Consider the following 20,415-nt stretch of genomic DNA (forward strand, 5'->3'; position numbering starts at 1 on the left):
TTATTACCACATATTTTATTGATGCACGCTTCAAATGTGTAAATGGAGGCTGGTGAACACATAGTTATATAAGTAGCATTTTGATAAAAAATATGAAATATAAAATTACAACTAATCCAAGCATCCAATATGATATGATCATAACTTAGTGCTAGGAAAATTCATTTTTTTGAAAATTTCTGTTTTTTTCTTACTAGAGCAAATTCCATGAAAATTGTTAACAAGAGGCCCAAAGGCCTGGTTCTCAGCTGAGAGATAGCACAAAGCAAGGAAGATGATACCCTGGGGAGAAAATGTGTTTGGGATATATCTTCTAACTATCACATCCTGATTCTCCTTCTTCCCTATTCTTAACATAAGTCGCTAGACATAGGATGCTCATGAGCCCAGATGACCTTTACACCTCCTTTTGTAAAACAGACTAAAGAGAACCGTAAATCTTTGTTGGTATTAGAATCGTCACGGATACGTACATTTGCCATTAGCGTCGCTACGGATACGCTCACTTTGATCTGCCCACTATGTTTGTTTCCATTCCTGTAAACGCAATTCTATATTCATCATGTATATATTCATCAGGTTTCATTTCTTTGATTGTGTGATACAGATACGTATGATGTTTTATATATAGAGAGGTCTTTTTGTAGGTTGTTATTACTTTTCTCAATTTTCAGAAATCTTACACTGAACTTGACCTCTGTAATCGGGAAACCTCTAACTCAAGGACAGCACTTTTCAGTCCCAAGGGTGGTCATAATACAGAGGTTCTAACTCTATGTTTTGGAGGATTTTTGCCAAATTGTTCTCCTAAAGTCTACTTCAAGGTGTTGCAAGTAGCATGTTTTTGTTTATTTTATGCCGATGAAGCCTTTTTTCTTCTTCTTCTAGTCGCAGAGAGGCGTATTCTTTTAATAGTAGCTTGAAATAGTGGTTCCAGGCTATTCTGTCCAACAACATGCCAACATACTTACACACATCTTCAAAAGACTTTCACAGCATCTCCTCATCTCCACATCTAGAAGACATTGCCTGCATTAGCTCTTCCATAAAACCACCTCATTACCATTACAGGTTTCAGAGATTCCCAGGGCATGCTGGGCAAACACGGTTTGTTGACAAAAAATCAACGCCGCAAACAGATTGCCTGGTGATTACCGGAGCCGAACCTTCATCAAAGTAGTAGATGCCGTGCATTGTGTTAGCACTGGTGCTTGACGCAGTCTGCGACTGATCTACTCTTGGAAAGCCTGTCAGAAGCCCTATTTTGCTTCAAATTCTTCATTCCCTCAAAGAAATATAATATTTTATTTAACTGCTGCTATTTCTTCGTGTGGTAACCGAAAATTTGAGAAATAGACTCTTGCACCAACCTGTTGCATATCTCTTAAAACATCTGCCTCTCAGCTCACTGCCTATTATGGCTGAATCAACAACTTGACTAAGTATCCCGAGATTATATTGGCAACCTATCGAAAAAGATGAAGTTGCATTCCATCCTAACTTTGCCACAGCTTCATGTGTGTCCAAATGTAGAGTAATCTTGGGTTTTCTGGGTAAGATTTTGGAAAAGACAGAGGGCAATTCCACCCTAGCTTTGACACAATTCCAGTGTATGTATTTAAACTGATGTACGAGATTTATGAAGGGAATGGTGGTACAAAGTGCTGTGAAGGTATTCAAGATGTGTTGTGGCGAAGATGAAACTGTCTCCTTGACGACCTGCCTTTTATGTCATGTCCATTTCACCCAGAGTTGGCAAAAGCTAGAGTACTTCGTTGCACACTCATGTACAATGAATGTATGGCCAACTTTAAGATGAGGCTGACAGTTGTTGGAGAATGGGACTTGAGGTTTGTCCCTTTCTTTTGTTGGGAAAATTACAACCCCAGGCAAAAACAGATACTCCATTGGCTTTTGGGATCTTACAATGGTAAGCAAACTGTGGTTGCATTAACTGGTGAGGCCTTGGGAGCCATCCAGGGTATAAAGGAAAGCATCCATGGACTGAAAAGACTTGGGAGATACCAGGCCTTTGATCAGGCATTGGCATTTCAGTGTGAAATGTAGAAGGACATTGCACGATTCTCCACGAGACTATAAGACCCCAGATTGGAAACTATAAGACCCCAGATATATGTTTTCTGCCGCAAGGACCACAGTAAGAAAAGAAGTACGAAATATTTTCTGTACACAATATTGATAACAAGAGCATTATGAAATAACTGACTTTGGTTTTGGCCTAAAACTCTAGCTGCATGTAGTTCGATATCACTAATTCGATTATTTCATATACATACATAAAGTAATCTAATTTTATATCATCTACTTTCATAGCCGCACCTACGCTCTCTCATTTATTATTAATCCTGACTAAACTGTTATTAGATGAACGATGGCAGACAGGCATGAAAGCATGTTATTGGATATCTATGAAAGTTATTGAAGTCCAATATCGTTCTCATATGTCATAATCGCCAAAACATTGCCAACTATACTGCTTCCCTTACTTCAAGCAAGTCTTTGATAGAGGAATGTCCTTAATAGAGAGGTGCCCACTAAGGGAGGTTCAACTGTACTTCCTTCCAATTGCCTTACAGTACACCCACTAAAGCACCCTCAGTCCCATTCCGTGTCTAATTTCATTGCCATGTATCAACTCCCCAAGGATGCTGGCCCTGTCACCCAAACTTGTATTTGCTTGATGTATCGCCAAGGATGTAAATTACTGTAATCTATTCTTTCTTAATCACAATGTATGTATGTATTATGTAGCCCAGTATATCACGATACAATATTGGGCCAATAATGGCCAGAATGTTGCTCAGATGAGCACAGCACCACCAGGTGATAGCAAGGCTTGAGGTGATAGAGAAAGAAAACAATGCTGAAGAAGGATAAAACAGGTACAGCTAGTTTTAAGTGAGACAATTTTGAGTATGTACGAGTTGATATTGGTGCATAGCAATATTGTACAAAGATAAAATGAACATGTCACCTATTCCAGATGAAAAAGGAAAGATGCTGATTGATGGAGAGAAATTCAATGGCAGGCATGACCAATCTACTCATTGTGTTTTACCATCTTGAGACTAGATTGGATACCAAACTAAACAAGTCATAGAATTTTTTACCCTGTAAGCATACACAGACCTTACTTCACAGATCAGACCAATAGCATTGATTCATCTAGTCAACACTGTCTATCCCATCAGCGAGAGCTGTTTTTAGTCGGCTGTGAAGTATTCATTAGGGCGGAGGAAAGTACTGAAGATGTATTTTCTCCGTGAATAAGTCATACTGCATGCCGACTGCATATTGATTGATTGATGGGAAAGGTCATGAACCAAGTATTGAACTTCGTTTTCCTTCCTATGCTCCTTTCAAATTGCCATCATTAAATTGCCTGATTATTGAAAGTAAAGTTGCCCCAAATCTCCAATTCTGATTCAATTTGTGAGATTTTCAAATCCTGCTCATATACCTCACCTGGCAAATGACCAAATCTTTCCAGAGCAAACCTCTGCACAAAGATTTCTTTTTTATTCATATGTTCAAAATATCCAAGATCAACATTTGTATTTGTCATAACTCTCAACCTGATCCATTTGTACATATTGTGCCAACATTTCCTCCATCACGATAATATGACATCAGCACCACCCCCCCCCCCCCCCGAGCTGCGGCATTAATCACGGCACGTGGCTATTCATGCAACATGTGTAACATTGCATGAAGTCTAATTTCTAGCTTGAGTAGCATACCAACACTCATTGATCCTCAGGCTGGTCGTGAGGGAAAAAATTGATCTCTGTCCCTTCTCAGACCCTGACCCTCTAATATGACTCATGTAAACTTTTCATGCCCCTGCATAGATTTTTCAGTTGGTAAATTTGGTCCCGCTGGATTTACGTGATTCAGGTTCCATTACAGAAACCTAAGGAGGGAAAGAGATTTGATTTACTTGACTTTGGTATCAAAGAATCACACATTCGTCGACCAGGTTTCCAACAGGAACTTCGAATAATATATATGGCAATTAACCTTTGAGAATATCCTGTTCTATTAGGATATTAATGTATGCAACCACTTGCCGCATTCTCACAATCCCTTCTTAATTATAACTCCATCTGTGATCAATACAAGGTATCCTATATTTTCATAAGGGATGTCTATAAATTATCACCATAAGTAGCGGAGACATGCATAGATGGATTTGTATAGAAATATATGGTTATCGTGCAGGGCGTTTAATGTGCCACAAAGCCAAGTGGGAGAGTGAAATTAGATGGTGGTTATTTACATAAGTCTGAAGCTGGCCGTTAGAATATATCAAATATGTTCGAATAGGGAAAATCTAGAATTGATAAAGACTAAGCTCGGCATGATACGGAGCAACAGACTAAAGGCAGCAGAGAGGTTGCAACTGCTGGGGGCTGCGCTCGTGTCTGGAGATTGCAACCACAAAAGGGGATATTCAGAAGAAAGTACTGACTCATCACATTGAAGTAGCTGTTGAATATGTTTGATCTTTTTTCTCCGGCTCATGATCATGCATGAAGATGGATGAGCATCAAAATCATCCCCTCGTGCATCCACATTACTTTTTTAAAGTCCAGGGATTTGATCACGAAACAGGAACTAACATGCCGTTGACCATTTATTCGCAAAACTATACTTCTGAAATGTTACTGTCCGTCAAAAAACACACCAAGTTCAGCTCGTAAATGTTGAGTTATGGCCATGATAATCATGCATGAAATGTGGCGCCACACTAATGACGATTAGCGCCAAATCTGTCTGAAGCTGCGTTGATTCATTGTTATGCTGACACGTCATTTTATGCCATTTTTACAAATCTGTTGAGAGCCTCCAAAGCCAGATATTGAACACCATCAATGATTCACAACTACCAAGTTTTGGTGGCTGCATTAGAAGACTTTAATCCTCTGGAATTTCACTGTTTCATGCTGCTGCATACATGTAGGATCATTCATCGTTCTCTTGAGTCCGTGCAGGAGATATCTCTTGCTCAGTTTAATGTTTCGATGCTGACTTTGAGGTACATTCTTGTGACAGTGGAGAGACAAGTAAAATGTCTGTCACAGAGTGATTTCGTTTCAAATCAGTGAGGCCTTCTTTATTCTCAAGAGGGCCAAGTGCATTCCCATTTAATAATTCCCCTTTATTCTCAAGAGGGCCAAGTGCATTCCCATTAATAAAATGTACAAGAAAATCTTTCATTTGCCACCTTTGACCTACTAGCAGCCAAATAAAAGAACAAGACACCATTCGGTACTCAGAAGTAACGCAAAATTATCCAAAGGGCTCTCTGAGTCAATATCCACATTTTCCACATCGATGAGTGTTTACCAAGCAATACAACAGGTCTCCACTAGCCGTCTACCGTCATTTCATGGGACAGAGCAACTTCATCGCTGTCGATCGTACTTTCAAGCAAGATTGATTAAACCGTGGATCATGTGACTCAGTGCACAGCTGAGCCAATCAAAAGCCTCGGTTGATTTGGCAGACGATCGCAGCCCTGATTTTTCCCATCACGATATCTGCCTTTCAGATTAGGGAGAGTTCAACAGTTTGCAAAAAGATAGTGTAATGATGCATCAGCGTAAATGTGAAGCTTCAGACAGAGATGACACCAGTCGCTCTTCTTGGGTGCAATGCCTGCTTTATTTTGTCAGGTTCTTTATCATTTAATACAGAAGCAACTCTATATCATTTTTCTGACGTCGCGCATGCATCTCATCAGAATGCTGGCATATATACAAAGACATTTGGAAGGAGAAAATAGTGAGTAAACAATGAGGGAAGGATGTCCTATGAAAGAATTAGGGATTAAAAAAAATTTCTAAGAACAAAAAAATTTTTCACTTTTTTTTCTGCTCAAAATGAACCAAAATCATCAGTCTCGAAACTTTTTTGACAATTGACAACATGAATCATATGTAAACCCAACCTCAGGTGTAACTGCATAACCAGGGGATGAGAGTCCACATATTAGTTCTACATTTTACCGTGCCTGTGGGGACCAGATTCTTGACCTCACCACCTATTAAACGAAAGTATCCAGCCTGAAACTGACTCAGACATGTCGAGAAGAATGCACCCAGTAAAACCTAGGTGGTATTCACTCCCAAAGGTTAAGAGTATCATTTCAAGGTCCTTGACTCAAGTCGTCAAACCCCAAAACAGAAAACATCATCCCAACAGTTCCTGAAAGACCAATGGACCGTGAAAATATCATTTACAATTGTGATATGCTTGACACGCAATTGGGACATGACTAAGAGGAAAGCACCAGTTAGTCCTACGAGAGCACGTACTTTAAACGCTTATGCGTCATGTGAGACCCTTGGGAGAGGAGATGAGTACCTATGGATGCTTCGGAGAATCGACCAATGTTTTTGTTCCATTACCAGAGAAGATTTCCTGTCAATCATTGTTTTAATACCATCCTGTCTGGCAAAGATTTTCCGTTATCGATTATGGTGACTGACTGTTGGCCGTTATTCGATATAAGAGAACAGATGGTTTATTTTGTCACCCATTATAGCAATGGCAGTCACATTCTGCTCAGAATGAAATTGGGGAATACACATTTGAGGACTTTGAATCAACATCATGGCAGAAGTTGGACCAAATTTTCTTTTAGTTACGCTTGCCCATTAAGCAACCAAGCTTATATGGACTGCTAACTTCTGTTTCAGCGAAGCCTTTCAGGCATGCAAATGAGAAATCCTCATCATCTGCCAACCCCAGGGATCATAGTGATCAGGACTGTTTACCATTACAATCCACTCCAATCAAACAGACCTCCGTCTGCTCGGAGAAGCAATGAATGAAAATGTGGACAAAAATTTTGTACTTAGAAAATGTTTCTTACCCTAATGCTTTCATGAGTTAAAAATTTTGAAAAATTTTCAGAGTCAAAAAAGTTTTGGGACTGATGATTTTGGTTCATTTTGAGCAGAAAAAAAAGCGGAAAAAAATTTGTACTTAGAAAATTTTTCTTACCCTAATGCTTTCATAAGTTGAAAAATTTGAAAAATTTTCAGAGTCAAAAAAGTTTTGGGACTGATGATTTTGGTTCATTTTGAGCAGAAAAAAAAAGCGGAAAAAATTTGTACTTAGAAAATTTTTCTTACCCTAATGCTTTCATAAGTTGAAAATTTTGAAAAATTTTCAGTCAAAAAAGTTTTGGGACTGATGATTTTGGTTCATTTTGAGCAGAACAAAAAAAGGGGAAAAAAGTTTGGGACTGCAGTTTTTGGTGATGTTGGTTCATTTTGAGCAAAAAAAAAATTTTTTTTACTTAGAAACTTTTTCATCACTCAGTCAGTTGAACATTTTTCAAAAATTTCAAAATCAAAAATATTTTGGGACTGCAGTTTTTGATGATTTATGTTAATTTTGAGCAACAAAAAAAAAGCGACGACGATGACGACGGACGACGACGACGACGGACGACGACGACGACGGACGACGACGACGACGGACGACGACGACGGACGACGATCAACGACGGACGACGACATTGCTACATGTTGCTTGTTCCGTACCTTCCCTTGACCAATGATCCCATAAAGCTACATATAAAACATTCCGTCCCCAAGCTCCGGCTGATGTAATTTATATCGGCAGCTGTCATCCAAAGGAATGCTCACATAGTGCTGAATCATCACCTTATTGCTTTAGGGTCGGAAATGACTGTTGCGCTTACTGAGCGCCATGAAATATGCGCTCCTTTCAGTTGAGAGGTGCCCATGCATACTAATCAGTGGCTGCATATGCTTGACTGCCGGGGCTCAAGCTGAGAGGAAGAGACGAGGATTCGCATTGAAATTGATTAATGGGGATATGGATCTTCGCATTTGTCTTCAGAGTGGTTCCCAAGACATCAAGTGAGCAATTTTAATGCATTTATATTCTTGGATGTAGAAAGTCAACTAAAAGGCTTCGTAAGACTAGCATCTGCCTGGCTGAAGGGGATGAAAATAAGAGAAACAGCAAGATTATCACTGCATACTAATCAGTGGCTGTCATCCAAAGGAAGCCCAAGTGATCAAAACTTTCAGATTAGATTCTAAAGATCCCTCCTTGGAGAGAAGCTGATGTGTTCCCCTTATTAAGCATCTTCAGCCACCCATAAAATCTAATATAGATATGACAACAAATATGATAATACCCTCCTGCTCTACACTCATATCGTTATCTGATTGACTCAGATCTTATAGACTATGACAAATCATCTACAACAACATCGTAACAGGAAACATGTACCCGTGAAATTGAACGGAGACAATAGCGCATATCATCAAAACTGGGATGGAGAAAAACACGTCAAATCGTCAATGGAGTTGATTTGGTATACGACTCAATACTAACATAGTTATCGCCTCAACTCGATATTGGCGAATGCTATTGCAACGAGGGAGTAGATTCAGCCAATAAAAATTCGTTGATGGGGACGTTTCGTAGCATGTAAATCACGAAGAAGTTAGCATCGAGATTTGTTAGTAGAAATAGCGCTGCCTGAACTTTAGGACTTAGAGCTTTAAGCCAGAAACTTTTATAAAGCTGAACATCATTATGAACGAATGAAGCTTCTCTCTGAGGTCTTAATTAGGATGTCTAGTTTGACTCTTAATGCATTGAATTCACTTTCTCTTCAACATGTTACTTGGAAGCAACAAATAAGACAAAGACTGGGGTCTTATTGACATTTTTCTCCTGAGGGTCACAAGTAAGACCATCAAGTTACCACTTCATGGATGCATCCAACCTTTTACGCCATAACGAATATCGGTGGGCTATCGCTGCGGCCACACTTACTCGGATCAACAAGGAGTCGATCTTAATCGACACGGCAGTCATCGCCAAGGGGGACATAAGAGTCGACACCACCACATGAATCACTTGGAATGATATCTTATAAGTCGCAAAAGGAGCTGAGAATCCTAGATTGATAACGGCGACCTCCGATGCACGTTTGAACCGTGACCTTGATCAAGATAGCGTTATCCAGATCGTGGTCGCGAGGGAACATTAATCATGTGTTTACACCACGCTGGAACCAAGGATGACATCTAATGTGATTGACTGATTTTCTTGATTTCAAAAAGGCCGACTCTCGATATCTGATCATTAATCATCGAGTTTAGAAACAACAGGTGATTTAGTGCATCATGCAAAGCCAGCAGTCGATGTGGCGACAGGGTTGCTTGATTAAGCCACCGCGCATTTCTGCTGCCGACAAACCATGAAATTTAATGGCCGGCAAGGATTACAAGTCGTAACTGGGAACCTTTGTTTATTGATTGTTGCAGTCAACAAACCTTGCCCATTAGGTGCATTACCAGAATGACAGACAGACCAGTGCTACCTTTTTCCACTTCTTGATGAAACACAGCTACCCTCTATTTACATGTAATGGCAGTAACATCTGAGACGCATGCTGAACCGGTTACCAGTGACAGTGACTAAATTGGTATCTTTGGACACAAATTGACAAAACCAGTCAAAAACCTTTCCCAAGCCACCTATTACATAATGTATTGGAATGAATACTGAGAAGAATAGACTAGAAATTTTAAATCAAACACTCGAGTTAAGAGCTTTTTTATGATTGATGACGGGGCTGATGGGAAGTGACCAGATGCTTCTGGCAATCTGAAAGACCATTGACAATGATTTCTCTCTGCTAATTAATCCTTGCATGATTTTCCACTCAGCTCAGCAACTTGTTGATGATTCATAGACCATGTAATGAGCAATACAACATCTGGAACATTGATGACTATCCGAAGACCAGGGAATTTCTGTCACAAAGTTGAAAAAATTTATCAGATTTATAACATCCACATATGGCACATGGTGAGAAATATCACTTTTGATTAGTTGTGCTCAACTCAAGTTAGTGTAAGTGCCATGTGACAAAGATATACACAACGGGCCATAGAAAATGAAGAAGCGCAAATTTGAAGTAAGCATGATGGTATTTACCACAACATTATTCTGATGAACATCATTCTGCACTTTAGGCAAGAGAAAAAAAATCACTTTTTGATATGATATGTGACCTATGGTTTGTTTACTGGGAACTGATGAAAGCTAAACAGTCATCTTTCATCGATCTGTACTTGTTTGCCATGACCTGTTGGTGATTCAGATTATGGTAATCATCAATGCAACATCTGGAGCATCATGGTAATGTCAAGACATTTCCAGACATTTAGATGTAATCTGCTTTCTCAATTTGGCATTTGTCATCATGGCTCCCATTTAACAATGATATTTTGAAGCACAAAATGAAACCGAGTGAAAAAGTTGGATGTTTTGTCCAAGTAGTTTGGCCCAGTCGTTCCAAACATCATGTGTACTTTACCCATTACCTAAGCTCTTCCGACCAGTACCAATTTATACACCCGGTTCGAGAAGGAAAGTTAGACAAGGAGATCTGCCTAGAATCTCATGCTGACTGTTGGGTTCAAACTGGGGACCTCTTGACCACTAGCCAGGGACCACCTTGACCATCACACCTCTTCGAACTAGGTGCAAAAGATTTGGCGGTTTACAGTAGATATCCAAACCTCGACCCCTGGGTCACAAGTCATGCAATCAGGGGCCTCCCAAACTTGCAGAACGTTAATGATGAAGCTTTCTTTAACGAGCTTAAGTTAACATGGGAATTGAGGAGTGAAATATGACAGCCTGTCATCTATCATCGTTTGTGGGTAATTTCAGGATCATTTATTTTTCTTAATGCACCCAACATATTGATTTTCATTAATTGCAGCAATGTACATGTACAAGAACACGCATATCTTAGAGATGAAGAGGTCATGTACGGTACTGTTATGTTATATTCACAACAGCAAACTGATGTGTTGTCTCATTATTATTCTGTCATATGACAATTTGGCCTATTTTTGCTGATGAGCAAAATATCCAGCCGGCTTCAGACCGTATTATCATTACCAAAGTGTTCCTATTGCAATGGCAACAGATCAAAGGCATAACCAACAAGGTTTGTGGGAATTATGCACACAGATACAGTTGATTACTCTAACCACCCAACAACCAATTTGGCTGACAATAACAAGTGAAAAAAAACATGGGCTAATGAAACTATTAGTAAAACATATGTCACAAACAATTCGATAATATATGGCCAGGTCTTATGAACTTGTCTAATTATATCTTCCCTTGACATTTACAGCAAATATGGATGAGAGCGAATGGCTCAACAGAGAAGGAGATTGCTGTAAACACCTGAACATTTAAGGTTTCAATGCAACTGGTTTCCTCATTTGAAGAGTGCCATCTGTTTCTTAGTCTCCTTGATCCCGCCCCTGTCATGTCTGTGGTGTGAGAGGAGCAGCCTATACCACTTGCTGGAACCTAATATTCTCTGTAGTTGGACATTCGCTCGCTGTTGGCTAGAAGAGTGGTCGTCCTCGGAGTTACTCACCCCTCGTTCAGAACGCTACAAGTATTGCAACCATCCACTCCTACAGGCCCCCATAATTTTTTCATTTGAATTATTCATTAATCAGGTAGCCACTATCAAACGGACCGCTTCCTTTAGAAATGTCCCAATGGTATTGAGGCTGTATTGGTCTCTGCATTTGTATGAACATCATGAATATAACCTGTTTGATGGATGAATATGCACTTGGTGAAATATTCTGTCCATATCAGCATCAGTCCAACTCCCGCAGCATGGTTGATCGAGTCTTACATAATCCAATAATCAACAGACTAATTTGCCTTGAACAAGGTTTCTTGACCTGCATCTACACTGGCCAAGGTTGAGCATACATCGACATATCAACCTAACTGAACATCAAACAACATTGCACTCTTCAGTTGGCCAATAATATAACAAACAGTCACTGTCATGTCACACAAGCAACATGATGACATGCAGGGCCACAAAGCTAAGGACTCCATCTTATGGTACCAAAAGCACAAAGCAAGCATCAGCGGCCAATTAGTAAACATGAAGACAGCGCTGCACTTAAAGTGATACTATGATGTGATTTACAACTTTGCGGAAATACGTCCGTTTTTAATTGTTGATCACAAATGTGAAGCTGTAAATTTTCCATTTTTGATTAGATTTATTATAAAATCGCTGAATGTAAACCACCGCGACCGCGAAAATGTTCATGTTGTGACGACATCAACGAAAACGGCATCGAAGCGAGCCGTCCGGGCGGGATTAAACCATCAATTTCTAGAAAATGTGCATTTCGATTCGAAAACCTTACCGATTTATGAGAAAGTGACGTAGTCATTTGTCAAAAACAGCTAAAACATTATATGGTGAAATTTGACACGAGTTACCCTTTAAGGTTACTAAATTGACCATGAAAATAAGATGGATGTCATGTGTGCAATAGGATGACACGCCCAGAAAGCTCCAGGCTTTGGGTTCCAGCTTCCTTTGTGACCACCACAGAAAGAGCACCAGCAGCCATGTCAGTTAACATGCAGAGAGCACTACTCTAAGATTACCAATTATGAAGCGAGGGGGTGTTCATGTCGTGTATGCAACAGGATGACAGGGGGGCAAAGGGTTTCAGCTTTCTACTAATCAATGGACTAATTTCCTTCATGTTTCCTCCTGTCAAGATAGATGAATACAGCCCCTCAGAAGCTGGCGGTAAGAAACCCTGAGGGATGGTGATGACCATTAGAAGAAATAAGATGGAATTGACTAAGGCGCTCTTATTGTGGAAGAGTCACTACAAGGAATTAAGATTCTAAAATGGCATCAGCTATGGCAACCATCGGGCTGCTGTAGCATCAGAATTGGCCTGTGGCAACCTGTAATTTGTAAAAGCGGCCACAAGCCACTGACAGAAATCAATCAACACAGGAGCAATCTGCGCCAAAGCAATTTTGTTCTGTCTATGATTTGCATAAGAATTGTGTGAATGTTTCTGCTCTATAACACACAGCAATTCCCATCTTTATGTTGTCAAAAGTCTTAAGAGAAAAGTACTTATTATACCTAACATCATGGTCAAGAATGAGTTGGAACAATGCAGGTGTTGAGAATTAGCTATCTGATGAAACAAAGTCTCAATTGCACTAAGCAGCTTTCAAATTGAAGCAAAGCTTCGAAGTGACTTGCTGGATTAACAACTAGCAGAGACACAGGTATTTATCATCAAGAATCTTATTGGACAAGGAAATTGAGTTAAAAGAAGCTACTTGTGACAAGCCCCAGACACAAAAAGGTTAAGGAAATGTAAAAGAGAGACTTTGAAATGAGCAAAGAAGCACAAAGAAGCAATTTGGCCAATGAAATCCTGAGGTTCTGAGAGGGGAAATGAGAATCCCCAGGTGTGAATTGATTAGATAAACGTAAGAAATGTCTTGTACAGTGGTCAATATAAGTCATTCAGCAGGAGTTAATAAGAAAATGGCTGTTGCAGTGGCCACCTTTGATCGTGAGCAGTACGGCCAGGTTTTGAAATCAAGGCTTTCTTGTGGCATCTAATGCTACACATGGGCTTGTGAACTTTCAACTTATAGTTTGTGCATTATTCGTCCTTCATCAAATACCACAACAACAAGGATTTACATTTGGAAGAGGGAACAAAGACAGTTGGGAAAATCTTAATGGCCAGAACTGGATAATACCAAAAGTTAATTTTCCACTTCTCGTCTTGCCAGCTGTTTTTTTTCAAGAAACATTGCTACATGTAATCTTGCTTTATGCAATTTGTGACACACGCCTCACACCAGCAGCAAAAATAGATTAAATCAGCAAGCTAAGAGAAGCAATCTGGTCAGTCGCTGCTCTGTGCTGATTGCATTTTCCTGGCTGCAGTCACCAGATTGAATCCTTGGCAAGAAAAAATTGAACACAGAACCAAAGTGCCGACCACTGAAAGCCAAAGAGTGAACGAGTCATCTTTCATTCAAATGTTTCAAAGTGTTCCCCAGGCAGCCATTTAAATTCCATTAGATGTCGGCATACTCTTTGATATTTGGCTTTGAGAAGACAGGTCAATCTATGTGGGTCGCTAGACCTTCCACTCAACATCAAATTCACTGGTATGGGGATTCTTACAAAAAGATCTAAAAGGCAACCAGGAGAAATAGATGGTCATCAGCATTCGATTTCATGATTGTTTTGAGTGTCAAAGAGAAGAGATGACTCATTGATAATGTGAATTAACCAAAACAGTTCCCATAAACTGCTTGAAAGAATGTTGCAGTAAAATTTCCCAGCAACCAAGATGAGGTATTGAAGCTCGATTTAAAGAGAACTGAGACACTACCCCACCTTGGCTCATCAAGTTTAATTCACAGACAAACCTAGTCATCACCAGTAGGAATCTTCCATCAGACTGACTTTTTACTTTTGTAAACTAGTGCCAATCATCAACCAAGTGCAAACTTCCACTTTTTCATCCGTATTGCCAATCAGCAATGTCAGGAACACACTCCGTCTGCTGGATCCAATTTGTGATTTACGTGATTGGTTAGATTCAAACAGACGCAAGATGCTAATTTCATTACATGAAGAACTGGGACCGGTGTATATTGTCTAGCTTTAGTATAGGTAGTGTTTTGAAGCACAATCAGACTTGTTACACATTCCAATGGTCCATTTTTTACAAATGTACAAGTTATCAAATTCATTAATGACGTACTTGACATTTACTATATGAATCAAATTAGTTAATAGTTGATTTGAAGAATTGTTTTGGATGAGATAATGATCCATTATAGGCAAAAACGAGAATATTGGACCAGTGTTTGCAATAGTTCTTTACAGTAATTACCAATTAGGATCTCATTTCAGAATATTGATAAAGCAAACTCCAAAATGATGTATAAATTAGATAAAATGGCCAATGTAATCAAAATATCACACGCTGTAGCTGAGACAACATTGATTTTTATTCAGCTGCTTAACTGGACGATGAGGAATTTTGTTAAAACACTCCGCAATCAACAATTTGAGTTTTCCCAAGTTTCAATACCCTCAATCCTCCAATAACCAACGCGAGACCTAGTTCAAGCTTATTGTGCGGAAACATGGTTGTGGCCAAAAGACATTGGGTGATATGAATAAAGACTAGCAAATGCTTTTACTTCAATTTTGTACAGAAAGGCCTAGTGTAAATGTACATGGAGTTTTAGATAAAAGCATTTGCTAGTCTTTATTCATATCACCCATGGGCTTGACAACCAAACTTTAGAAGACCATGCTACCGACTCACTCTTTAGATTGGTCGATGTATGACAACCTATCCCTACTGTCACATACCAATATTAAGATTTTTCCCCTCTGCACTCACTCCCAATTTACACATTTATCCCATACATTTTTTACATCATTTTCAAGGCATGAGAAGCTCAGGTGTCAACTCTTCAGCATTTTGGCACATGAGGTGATAGATGACCGAGATTGAAACTCAAAGGAAATGAAACAACAGCTTATCTTGCATGCTGCACAAATATTTGAAGGTTTTACTTTCCCATCAAACGAAGACAGATGTACTGAATGGATCCGTTTGGAAGTTTAAGGAGTAATCTATTGGTTTTACCACTGATTCTTCTCCCAAGGAGCTTATTGGATTGTGATTGAATGAAGTTGAATGTCTTATACTCAGTCGGGAAATTTTCTAAACATGCAATGCTTCTTTGACTGCAATAGTCCCCGTTGATGGTGACAAATCAGTTGTTCGTGCCAACAGCATTTTCTTGTAGCACAGGAAAAAGAAATAAACAATGCCATTGACGCTATTATGCACACAAATTTGCTGAAAATTGGCATGATACCAGCTAATAACAAATTCAATCTTTTCCACAAGTCACAAATAGTTTAAGATTATGAAAAAGCTTACAAAACAGTAGAAAGAGAGAAAAACTACAAAAACAGTATCTGATCCGTGTGGGAGGATGTTGCACTGCACTTCGGTTTTTCACCTGTTTTTAATGTAAAACACAACTCCTGTTAGGAAAGACTGCTGATCAGGGAAGAAATAAAAGAGCAGTTCACCTTTCTCGTTGTACTTAATGTTTAAACTGCAGATTTGAGATGAGAAATGCATTGTTTATTTGCTGAGAGAGAAATAAACAAAGAAATTTATGCTCCTGAGAACATCTGTATTGATTATTGATAACGATCGAATTCTGATTTTCTGATGAGTGAGCCGGCCAATGTTTTTGCCAACAAGCCATGAGGACAAGAGACAGACCATGAACACTGTGCTATCATACACACGAGCCAAATATCATCTTGCCTTACGCAAAAAAAACTAGGCACGATTTGGCAATTATAAACAGCATTTCAGCGTCATTACCACCAACTTCACAGCCACTTCATTTTGCCTGAAGCGCTTTTGTCTGTTGGAAAGATCTGGCCCTAATTGATGAGAAAATGTGCCTTATTAGGATGAAGGAATAGAGGAGTAATTTAGTAGAATGTATGTACATGTATGTTGCACCATGTGCTGGTATCATTTAAGTGCTTGATTTACTTCATTTATGTAACAAATAGATTGGCTGATGAGAGTGATTTCCCAAATGGTTTTTATGAGAAAACGAACTCAGTAACTTGTTTAACAGAAAGTATGTTTCATAACAATACATTTCCATGACTCCGCATGCGAAATTAGATTTCGGTCTGACTGACTTCTGTGGCAAAGCCATTCTTTGAAACCAATTACCCTTTCCGCACTAATACAGTATCATATTTCATTACATTATTCATAGCAACTCCTCTGTTGGATGTTATGTTATTTTCTGCCATATTAGTGTCTAGTCATATCTACATGTAGAAAGCTATGAAATTGTATTTGTACATTTTATCATTTACAAAACAGTCCTGGCAGTTTGACTTACTCTTCGCAATAAAATTTGTGTGAACATTCTATGGATCTTCATCAAGTCCTTTTTATTGCTAATGATTTACCTATTTCATATAGTCGACCATCAGGTACAGAAAGACTGACAAATCTCCAGACTGTTTTATTGACAGAAATAACATGATGCTGATATGGCCAGACAGGGTAAATGAAGGAAAAAGTCCGGTCTCGGCAGACGTTATCGATTTATGACTGGATTAACATGAAAGTCATTCTCCAGTTCATCAAAACGATAAGATCTAAACCGCAGAGGTTAAAGACCACAATACTGATCAGATCCAAATGGGCTTTCTGTTAAGAAAACGGTAAACATCAATTTCCCTTGCAGTAATAGGAAGAATGAAGGTAATGGAATGGGGATGGAGGGGGGCCTTAATGTGTCGTGAAAAGTATGGTGGCGGGTCAAAATAAGAGTATATCAGCAGTCGAATGTTGACGGATGCTGTTTTAACTTGGTGCTCCTTGTGGGAAAAGTTGCCGGCCGTATTGACAAGGGCCTGTACAGAAACTATTCAAACCTTCTCAAAATTACATTTATGACGTACCAGGGACCGAAATATTGGAGAGGGGGGGGGGGGGTATCTATACCGTATGGCATAGGTTAACAGAGTCACTAAAAGTACCTTAAATCAAATGACTCAACATCAGTCAGGGATTTCAACTCATCAGCAACTGATATTTAGTTACATTATAAGACACTTATCCTGTGATCTATTCGACTAATGAACTGTTATTCTGCTATAAAAGACCTATCATCATCTCAATTGGTGCAAATGCAATGGTACTCAGATCAAATTTGCACCCATTCATCTCACAAACTAGGAAGTCAACTGTATAATGAAACGAATACAGGATCCTGCCTGCAAGAGACAGAGATTTTGATAAAAAGCTTATGCCTTCACCAGCAAAGAGAGTTGCGATGTATCAACATGAAATATGAAGGTTCTGGTCGAGGAGATGACATGACTTTCCTGAGATTTTGACTTGATGGTTGTGGTCATGATACCCAGCATGAGAAAAGCATTCTCCATGCTAGACTCACAACATGTTGACAAAAAAGATAACTTTCAATCAGATGGTTAAGGCTGTCACATTGTTGATTATGGTAGCATGGCAACTGCATGGATGCACTCTACGGATGAACTGCATCAACAATGCATACCAATGGAATGGTTTTCCAGTATCATCAAGTATGGATTGCTGCATATACATGTGCCAAATGCCAGCAGGATAAAACGGCAGACAACATCAGACAACTTCTTCATCCTCCATAAACAACCTGCAGTGGCATCTTTAGTGGACACCCCTCTATTTAAGACAAATCTCTTTTGATGACACTAGTTTTGGTCCCAAATTGGTTATTCACATTCAATTTGACCTCTCTAATCAGGACACCTCTCTATCAAAGACAGCACCTGTCAGTCCGGAGGGTGTTCTTAATAGAGCGGTTCGTATATGCACTGTATGCCTTTCAAACATTAAAAGCCTTCACCAGGCAAAATTTGCACATCGAAACATCCACCAGCATTTGCGATATAAATATATCCTCCGTAAATATCATCAGAAATCTCAGTCTTAACATAATGACTCTGATATCATTGCTGCCACTCCTTTACGGCTCTGTAAGACATTAATTTCTATCTACAGCATCATCTCTCAGCCACCATATCCCTGCTCAATGGACCGGCAGCTAAACCACTGATTAATGGCACTTGTTCATCTAATCATCTAGACATAGGATACAATATCGAAAGATTGCTTTGGTTGATGTCTTAATTGTCTATAATATCAATAATTTATTCTTGGTAATACTCTCTGATGACACCTGACCAAATTCGCCACTGTCAGACCTCATTCAAATAATTAGTAATCAACTTTCAAGAGAAAACTTGCCTTCAATTCATTTCCAGCCATGCACAAGAACTCCAGTGGAACCTCCCTTAGCGGACACCCCTCTATTAGGGACAACCTCTCTATTAAGGACCCTAGTTTTGGTCCCAAATTGGTAGTTTCGTTTCAATTTGACTTCTCCAATCAGGATATTCTCTATTAAGGACAAAAAAATATTGGACTTTGAATTTTTTTCCTAATGCCTTCATCAGTTCAAAATTTTGAAATATTTTCAGAGTCAAAAAAGTTTTGGGACTGATGATTTTGGTACATTTTGAGCAAATAAGTGAAACAAATGCTTGTACTTGTGTTCAGCAGTCAGTCAGTTGAAAACTTTGAAAAATTTTCGAAGTCAAAAAAGTTTTCGGACTGAAGTTTTTGGTGATGATGGTACATTTTGAGCACAAAAAAAGTGAAAAAAATTGAAAAAAGAACAGATCATCTACTAAGATCAACAATTACACACCCACCAGTAATAGCATCATTTGTTGCCATGGTAATGAGAAAAACTCATTATCTGACTGATCTACAGAATGATTGAGTTACTGATAATTATGAACTTTAGTGGCAGTCATAAAAGAAGGGAGTTAAAGAGGAGAAAAAAACTATTTGTGGTGGTGCTAGAGGTCATGGACTATATAGAACAAGATAACTTAATCTGTCACCGTACAATAGAAACAGACTTCCTGTGGGGACATTTTAGTCTGCTTCACCGGCTTCAGTTTTCAGAATTTTGAAAGAAAGCATGCAGTTTACTAAGTTTCCTTGTTGGTGATGTGTTACTCATGACCAGTACTGCAGCATCCAAGTTCTATTAAGCATACTGTTAAACTGAAAGACATAGAGCTAGTTGTCACTTGCTACAGTTAGTGCTTACCTTATATCAAGTGATAAATATATCCACGGTACTCTGAACTGGAGACACAGGAAGGCAGCACATGCGATCTCTCAACTAGGCTACTAAGGGGTTAATGCGACGCGGGAACACCTTAGTTACACATTAGAACACATCCACGTTGGGTATCCAAATCCAGAAGGACACTTTCCAGAAAAAACAGTATCTAAGTTCGTTATATAAAATCAGCTTGTGGTCTTACTCCTCCAAATACATGCTTATCGTCCACTCTCTGTTTAGATAGATACTATCACCCAAGCTAACTGGAGCACGCCGCCAGAGTCAATGCCCGTAAAATGCTGCGCTCAGCCGCCCAGTTTTGCGTGCGTTGGAGATTGGTCTAATAGTGGCTCGGGTGTAAAAGGGATTTCGACCCAGGAGGGTCGACGTCCGGGGAACAAAATACTCCAAATATTGCCATGGTCTCTTGTGGTCTTGTTCGTGGGGAGACAAAATCACATCCGCACCAACATTGAAAATCCATACAGTCCGAAAAATTTACCAGAAGAGGGGCCTATGATAAGTTATTCGCGTCTAGGCTGTTCTCTATTCTGATATAATCTGAAATGTAACGTTTAGCGACTGAAGAAAGCTTTGACAAAGATATGAAAATTTAATGGGTGTGATCATTTTGAAATTATAAAGGTACATGAGAAGAAACTTGAAGAACAGGGATCATATAACAAATTCTCACTTCAATGTTTGAGGGATTGTCTA

The 20,415-nt window shown here is 39.2% G+C and overlaps 1 protein-coding gene across 2 annotated transcripts in view; it reads right to left on the reverse strand.

Annotated features, from left to right (window-relative positions):
- Positions 1-19,892, reverse strand: part of LOC135490687 (neuroglian-like) — an 81,107-nt gene extending 61,215 nt beyond the window's left edge. For both annotated transcript variants that reach the window (XM_064776033.1, XM_064776029.1), the window contains exon 1: positions 19,681-19,892. The gene's annotated coding sequence lies outside the window, so the exon portion shown is untranslated. The remainder of the gene's footprint in view (positions 1-19,680) is intronic.
- Positions 19,893-20,415: the final 523 nt, after the last annotated feature.

The sequence above is a fragment of the Lineus longissimus genome, chromosome 7, assembly GCF_910592395.1.
Source record: "Lineus longissimus chromosome 7, tnLinLong1.2, whole genome shotgun sequence".
NCBI lineage: Eukaryota > Metazoa > Nemertea > Pilidiophora > Heteronemertea > Lineidae > Lineus > Lineus longissimus.